This window comes from Petaurus breviceps, unplaced genomic scaffold (assembly GCF_028583685.1).
Source record: "Petaurus breviceps papuanus isolate PSGF00001 unplaced genomic scaffold, PetGlider_PUasm1.0 90504, whole genome shotgun sequence".
NCBI lineage: Eukaryota > Metazoa > Chordata > Mammalia > Diprotodontia > Petauridae > Petaurus > Petaurus breviceps.
The window spans coordinates 4,229,780-4,237,644 of record NW_027187266.1 but is presented as its reverse complement, the minus strand read 5'-3'; the positions used below and the strand labels follow the sequence as shown (position 1 = coordinate 4,237,644).

The 7,865-nt window shown below is 35.2% G+C and overlaps 1 protein-coding gene across 1 annotated transcript in view; it reads right to left on the bottom strand.

Moving 5' to 3' along the window:
* Positions 1-4,723: 4,723 nt before the first annotated feature.
* The window catches only part of LOC138141882 (probable serine/threonine-protein kinase DDB_G0281745), a 44,148-nt gene continuing 41,006 nt past the window's right edge, over positions 4,724-7,865 (bottom strand). Inside the window, exon 3 of the mRNA XM_069062768.1 lies at positions 4,724-6,016. The gene's annotated coding sequence lies outside the window, so the exon portion shown is untranslated. The remainder of the gene's footprint in view (positions 6,017-7,865) is intronic.

Genomic DNA, 7,865 nt, shown 5'->3' with positions numbered 1-7,865 from the left:
ATATATATATATATATATATATATATATATATATATATATATATATAAAATAATCCCTAGAACAAAGAGCTAGAGTGATTTCTTTGTAGAACAGTCAGTATAGAAGGGCGGTATCACTGGATGGAAGAGTATGAATGAAGGAGTAAGGTGTGAGAAAACTTGGACAGGTAGAATGGGACTAGGTTATGAAGAGCTTTGAATGGCAAACAGTATTTTCTATTTGCTCATGAAGGCAATGAGAAGCCACTGTGGTGTGTGTGCGTGCACATGTGCACATGTCTTTTAAGAAAATCACTTTAGGGGCAGCTAGGTGGCACAGTGAATAGAGCACCGGCCCTGGAGTAAGGAGGATCTGAGTTCAAATCTGCCTCAGACACTTGACACACTTGCTAGTTGTGTGACCTTGGACAAGTCACTTAACCCCAATTGCCTTGCCCTCCCAAAAAAAAGAGAAAAAAAATCACTTTAGTGACTGAAAGGATGGATTGGAGCAGAGAGAGACAAGGCAGACTGACACACCAGGAGATTATTGCAATAATCAGTATGTGTGATGATAAGGGCCTGCACTAAAGTGGTGCCAGTGTCAGAGGAGAAAAGAGGAAATATTCAAGAGATGTTGCAAAGGTGAATTGGCCTTGGCAACAGATTGGATATGGTGAGTGACAGATAGTTAGGAATCAAAGATGTCTCCTAAATTGTAAGCCTGAGGAGCAGGGGGATAGGGTTGCCCTCTAAAGCAATAGGGAAGGTGGAAAGGGGGTGGGTTTGGGGGAAAAGATAACAATATAAATGGAAAAGGCAACAATTGAAAACAAACAAAACTGAATGTTGCTAAATTATAAAGAAAAAACTTGCCTCAAAAGATGAGATAGGTAAAGCCATCTTCCCTTGCTCCTTTGCAAAAGTGAAAGGTCCTTGGATGTAAAACACTATATATAGCCTCAGATTTGTGTGTATATGTTATTTAGTTTTGCTGATCTTTTTCTTCCTTTAAAAGAAAAAGATGGCTCTCTGAAAGTGGAGAGACAGATATAAGGAGAAATTTAGGTGATATAATAAAAGATAATAAAAATCTCTTTAAAATATGTTCTTACTAAGTACTAATCCTTTCCCAAATTTCATTGTCAAAACCACCATAAAACAACATATGTTTGGTAAAAAAAAAATATATATATATATATATATATATATGAGTTTCTAATCCAGACAAAAAGATTGATGTAGTACCAGACCAAGCAGACAGGTTTGGAATTATTTCCCTTTTTATGCTTTGGAAGATCCACCATAATAATTTCCACCACTGAGGAGTTCTTGGATTTTATTTCCACACTCCACCTGGAATCATTGCTATTTTCTGAAAACAGAGAGGCCTCTATTATAAGTAAAAAAAAAAATTTCTAACAAGAAAAGGAAAGGGAAAAGGCAGTACTAAATGGTGAGAATTATCAGTAAAGACAAATGAATTTCCTTGGAGATTTCTCAACTGTTTTCCTTTATTCCTGTAGTCCCCCACCCATGCCAATTCTCGAGGAAATATGAAAACACAATCCGGGACTAGAAATTGTTGCTAGGCGTATACTCGCTGTGCTAAATTTGGAAAGCAGCACCACTTTCCTAATATATTGCATGGCTTATTTTTCTTCAAAGAATCAACAACAACAAAAGATAAGGTTAGGAGAAACACCACTCTACCCAATTCACAGTCACAGAGGTCTGCCACTGTGTGGTCTAAATGGTTATTTGGATGATTTCCTAGATAACATAGAGAGGGAAAGAAAACTAGCTCACCAATTTTAGTAGCTATTTCAAAAATATGTGAAGGGAAAATTACTTTATGATGTAACAGGCCAAACTGATCACTTACTTAAACAAAATGAAGTCCTCTAGACTCTAAATCAAAAGGTTGATTTCAATTCTAAACAAAGAAACAAACAAATAATCCGGGCCATTTCATAAAGTCCTAGAATATAAAAACTGGAAGGGATATGAGAGATTATCTAGCTGAAACACCAGGGCAGGTAGGTGGTATAGTAAATAGAGCACTGGTTTGGAATCAGGAACACTCCTCTTCATGAGTTCAAATTTGACCTCAGACACTTACTAGCTGTGTGACCCTTGGGCAAGTCACTTAAGCCTGTTTACCTCAGTTTCCTCATCTGTAAAATGAGCTGGAGAAGGAAATAGCAAATCACTCCCGTGTCTTTGCCAAGAAAGGCCTCAGCCCCAAATGGGGTCACAAAGAGTCTGACTGAAATGACTAAACAACAAAAAGCTGGAACCCCTTGTTTTGTAGGGGTGTTATAGATGGGGCCACTCAAGGACAAGAAAGGTTTAAAATATTCACCCAAAATCACTTAACTAGTAAATGGATGTTCTAAATATTTCATGCACATATGTATTCATACATGCAGATAAGTATACATCTATATGTATGTATGTGTGTGCATATGTATTAGGTATAGATAAAGATTCTAGATAAGGATATTTGACTGAAATTCAAGACATTCCCTGGAATGTAAGTATATATTTTAAATTATAAACATATATTATGCTAAATATATTATCAGTATATGTGTCTCTCTCCTAAAAGACATGTCCTAATATTACTTTGCAATGAAAAATTCATTGAATTCTGCAAAAACAAGTAATTTAGAAAGATGTATGAACTCTGATAAATGTAATCATCCATGATCCAAAAGACTTTATGATGAAGCATGTTGACTCCTTCCAAATAATTAGGTCATTGACTTAGGTGGGGAATGAGACACATTTTTTGGAGAAGGAAAATGAAGGAATTTGTTTTGGTTAACATCGTTGAAGCAGTCTAGCAGACAGAGTACTAAACCTGCAGTAAGGAAGAGCTGAGTTCAAATTTACTCTCAGTCCCTTACTAGCTATGGGACCCGGAGCAAGCCACTTAATCTCTATCTAATTCATTTTCACCATCAGTAAAATGGGAAGATTAATAGCACCTACTTTCTAGGGTACTTTGGGGTCTAAAATGAGATAAGATTTATAAAACACTTTGAGAACTTTAAGGCTAAAGAATAAATGCTAGTTATTGTTAAGATTATTATTTGTTATAAGAAATTTGCTTTATTTTTTCAATGGGGAGGTACTGAGAGGAAGAAAAAGTAGATTAATATTTTAAAGAGGCAAACCAGAGTTTAAACCCAACATTTACATAAGACTCTCCTCATGTTGCTCTATGACTGGGAGAGGAGCAGAGTTGTTAAGACCTTGTGGTTACTTGTTTCTTTTGGTTTCCAGCTTCTAAAAAATACACAGGATTCTAGCCTTTCTTCAAGGAGAGGTCCATGAGGGAGAAAAACAAACTTGGAAGGAGCCAACATGTAGAGGAGTAGGCACACATAATTCAGCTAAATTCAGCTCAACTCTTCAGAGAAAGAGGCCTTAATAATCTCTTTGAAGAGGAAATTTTTCAAAATCTTTAGTATAATAAACTGGGAACATGGATATGATTGAGGTGTCTTTTCCATTATGTAACTGTTTTTTTTTTTCTTTCCAAGGACTTCTCCATGAAAAGATCCTGGAAACACATGTGAACTCTTTGAAACTCAGAAGTTAGAAGAAACAATGATAGCTCCTCCTGGAAGCTCTGACTCTCCACAACTCTGACCTCTAATGGAAGGGAATGGGTAGGAAATAATTATCCCCTTCAACAATGAGGAGAGTCATATACAAATGTCAGGCCTGAACCTGGGGTACAAGGTTATGGAGAGCAAAGTAAGTAGATCCAGGGAGATAGTATATTCAATGACTGCAACAAGAAATGAAAAGAACAATAACAAAAATAAAAATCCTAAATTCTGCATAATAAGGTTTACCCTGGGGAAAGAAAAAAATTAATCTTCTTCCATTTCTTGCAGAGGTGGGAGAAAACTGGTATCCAATACTGGATAAGCTGTTAGTCTTAGTTTCTGTGTTGGTTAATTTTGATGAACTTTAAAAAAATTATCTTGTCTACTCATTCTTTACTTATGAGGTTTGGCTCAATGGGGAGGGGAAAATATAAAAGTGATATAAAACAAATGATATGAATAGAAACATAAAAGAAAAACAAATAAAATAAAAATTATTCCCTATTTTTTTGTTTTCTGTAATCTAACTACAGTAAACAATTCAGATATACTTCAACAAATGTGTCCTTTACAAATTTCTAATAAATTGCTTTTGCAAATTAAGTAATATGCTAAGTTCATGAAAAGAACATTTAAAAGCATCTTTTTAAAAAGCTTTTAAAGTTTGGATTTTAATATGTGAGTTTCACAAGATTTCTTTAAACTAAATTACACAGACATAATAAATAACCAGCCCCTTTGCTTTAGGGTTTTTACCATATACAGCTAAGTGTTTCAGTAGGACATCCAACTGCACATTGAAATTCATTTATCAAAAGGAAAAGGGGCTTGTTTTGTTGAATAAATATAGAAACAATGAGATTGCTGATGAACAGTCAGGATGAAACAATCATGCATTGGCAAGAAAATGAACAAGGGAACCACCTAGCAGCTCCAATCTATCTCTAACATCTACAATTCAAACAAAGGAATATGACATTATCTCAATACCAAGTATCTGGGAATTCTCTACTTACAAAGGCAAGTAAATTTTTCATTTAACAGCAAACAGAATTTTTTGTGATGTAGGAAATGAATATCCCAACTCTTCCAGTTCACTTTATCAAACTCTTCTTAGTATCAAAAAATTACATTCTGTACAAGAACTTCATAGTATGACAATATACATTTTTATGTTCCCCACAAGACTAGAAACATCCTAATAATAAACAATCCATGTAACTGAAGTATACTTTTAAATTTTCATCATATTAGCAGTTGTACATTTGCAACAACAACCAAAATATTGTTAAATAGTTCCAAAATTGTTACACTATTCTCTAAGGATAATTTTTGCTACCATTTATTCTTATGAAACCCATCATTTACTACATTTACAAATTAAAAGAGCAAAAATTCATCATAACAGCAATTCTAATCATTTTTAAGATTATTTTTTCCTAAAGTATATATTTTTTATCTAGATTTCTAACATAGACCTAGTGTCAGCAGAAAACTAAAATCATACCCTCTATAAAAACTTGGGAATTGTTCTGATACTAATTATCAAAAGTGTTTCAATGTCTTTAGGCTGTGTTTACATAAAAGTAATAGTGAACACACTAAACAATCTATCACAAATGATCTCTTCTTAAGAGTTGCATTGCATAGGTACAGTTTTCCTCGGGGATTTTACTTCTGAAAAAACTTAAATGAAATTTTAAAAATCTGTCTTGCCTTTAACCCATGTAGAACACTCCACAGTATTTTCTCCACTGTTACATTTTTTCTATTACATTCATTGCGTTATGCTCAGTTCATTATGGGAAAAGAAGACTGTACTAGTGAAACAAAGAATGAAAGCTGAAAATGTGGGAATTCTTTTTGTGTATGGGTTGGCCTAGATGGTTACTGTGGTCCCTTCTAAATCTCAACATATAGGATTCTGTGACCCTTTTTGGAGTGAATTTCATCCCCAATAATCTTAATGCAATAGAAAAACTCAAACTTTGGATAATAAATATTTGGTTAACAGAGAAAAACAATGCTATGATGTTCCATTGTTTTGTGATTCTTATTCCTTACAGCTTTCATTTATGTAGCACTTTTAAGGTTTGTGAAGTACATTTCTTAAATCCCTAAGTATTGGGTACAATGGATGGAAGGAGTACTAAACTTAAGAGTCACAAGACCTCAGTCACATCCTGGTCACATACCAGCTTTATTACACCAAAATGTCATAACCTTGGGGAGGGAAAGGAGAAGTCTCATTTTCCCCATCTTCATGTAAGGAACTGTCCCTTTAATAGGATATGCTTTCATATAAAGCATTTTAATGCTGAAAGGGGCAGGAAAAAATTACTTTTTGTAACAAAGAAAAAGACTTAAATCAGGATTCAGGATAGTGCCTCTTTCAAAGATGAATGGTTTGATGCCTGAAAGGAGAAAAAGAAATTAAATTTTATTAAAAACTACTAAACTGTCTGTAAAGAAATACAGTTGTCAGATGGGATTTGAGCAGTTTGGTACAGAGAATGAACAGCAGCATAAGTATAAAAGTTTAAATCACCTTGTAAAGAATGTAAGGCAATGCTTAATTTATATGTGAACAGTTCAATAGCTAAAAGAACTTTTATTTATTAAAACTGATCAAATATGATTATAGAGAAACAGTTTTAAGAACACAGAATATAACATAGGACCATTTTGAGAACTGAGAGATGTAAGGCAGTATGAATCTTAAATTCTTTTATGTAGTTTTTAAGACTTAAGAGGGGAAAAAAGAAAAACATGTATCACATAACTTTGAAAACTTAAAGAATAATTAAATAATTTCCCCTGACTTCATTAGGGAAAATGAGTGGGTTGTTACCTCATAAGTGATAGGTTAGTTACTGAGAAATGGAGGCTCTGATTTAAGCCACCTAAAGGGGCTGTAGAGGGTAAGGTTGGAGTAGTCAGGAAGGGGCAGGAGAGGAAATCAGTCAGAGCTATTTGAAGAAAGAAGCAGCAGAAGCAGTCAGTTAACAATAAGGCTTTGGCTACTAGTTCCTGATTGGCTGGGGGGGAAAGACTGGTGTTTCAGCCACTTCCCTTCTCTGTTAGTAAACTTAAGAGAGATGAAGATTCTCAAAAGCATCTAATGCTCTTTGCTATCCCTCACTGGTTTGAAAGAGAAAAGCAGAATGACAGAAGGCAGACTTTGCTGATCCTTTGCTGTATATGAAGAGATACTAACATCTAACTGAATGATTCAGAATCCCAGTGAATAAAGAACTGGATAAGCTAGTTTGCCCTTCCCATAGATTAAATGTGAGGCTGTTTTGCTGTGACGTCTGCTCTGAATGAATGACATATCTTCCTGAATAGGGGTTGTTCTGGTGTGTAGTACCCAACGATAGATAACTTGATGAGTTTTACAATTCTCTAGAAAATGAACTGCTAGTTGATTCAATAATGTAACCATTTCCAGTGTCTATTTTAAGGGGAACTCTAAATTGGATGAACTTGTAAATCCAATGTTAGTTGGAGAATAAAGGAGGATTTACCTATATGGAAAGTGGTGAGGAATAGCACAGATTCCATTTTCAGAGAAATGGCTTCATGTGTCACTGAAATTCCTTTATGAAGGAAGGAATGACATCAAAGCTTACAGTGTGCAGAGTTATGTTACTCCAAGCACTTTGGTTTTCCTCTTTGGCATATTTCTCTGTTTGGTTTCTGTAAGTATGTTCTAACTCTTCCCCCACCCTCAAATACTGAATACATTATGTGTGGCTTATAATGTACCTAGGGATGGGCCTGGTTTATTTGTGGCTTGTAATGTTTTTTAGGGGTGGGCTTGACTCAGGCCAGTATCCTGTTAACTCAGGTTTCATGCTGGAATGAAATGAAGCACTCATAGGTTATTCAATCATTAACAAAAGGTTTATTCAGCCATAGCACAGAAAGAATATTCAATGTGGATACTGCAGTACTAAGCTTGGGTAGATGTAGTCCCCTCGTCTCCATGTGGTCCACAGGGCAGGGTGTAACTACTCAAGTGGTTTTGGGATATCTACCAAGTCCAAAGAGACTCAACTCCATATGGGGTTTTATGTCCTTAGGTGACCAGAAAACCACATCAATAAGACCAGGAAATTGTGCTAAGAAGGTACAACTTTAGCCTTAGCCCTCTGGGTCAATCAAGTCCCAAGGAAAGTTATGTCACTTTTCAGGGAAAATCTAGCCTTATTTGGTGTGTGTGTGTGTGTGTGTGTGTGTGTGTGTGTGTGTGTGTGTGTG